Consider the following 224-nt stretch of genomic DNA (forward strand, 5'->3'; position numbering starts at 1 on the left):
AGATGGCGGTTAATTTGCATATGTCGGCGCAAAGCGGCGGAGCGAAGACAGAAGGCTCCGGGCCGGAGTGAAGGCCTGGGTCCTGAATGCCGGAGGAAAACCTGTGCTGGCAGCCAGGGGAAGGGAAGGCCTATTGCACGAATCTCTTCATGCAATAGGCCTCTAATCTACACTAATAAAAGAGAAACATGGTAATTAGCGTACGACCGCTACCCTTCCCATTG

The sequence above is a fragment of the Myotis brandtii genome, unplaced genomic scaffold (assembly GCF_000412655.1).
Source record: "Myotis brandtii unplaced genomic scaffold, ASM41265v1 scaffold350, whole genome shotgun sequence".
NCBI lineage: Eukaryota > Metazoa > Chordata > Mammalia > Chiroptera > Vespertilionidae > Myotis > Myotis brandtii.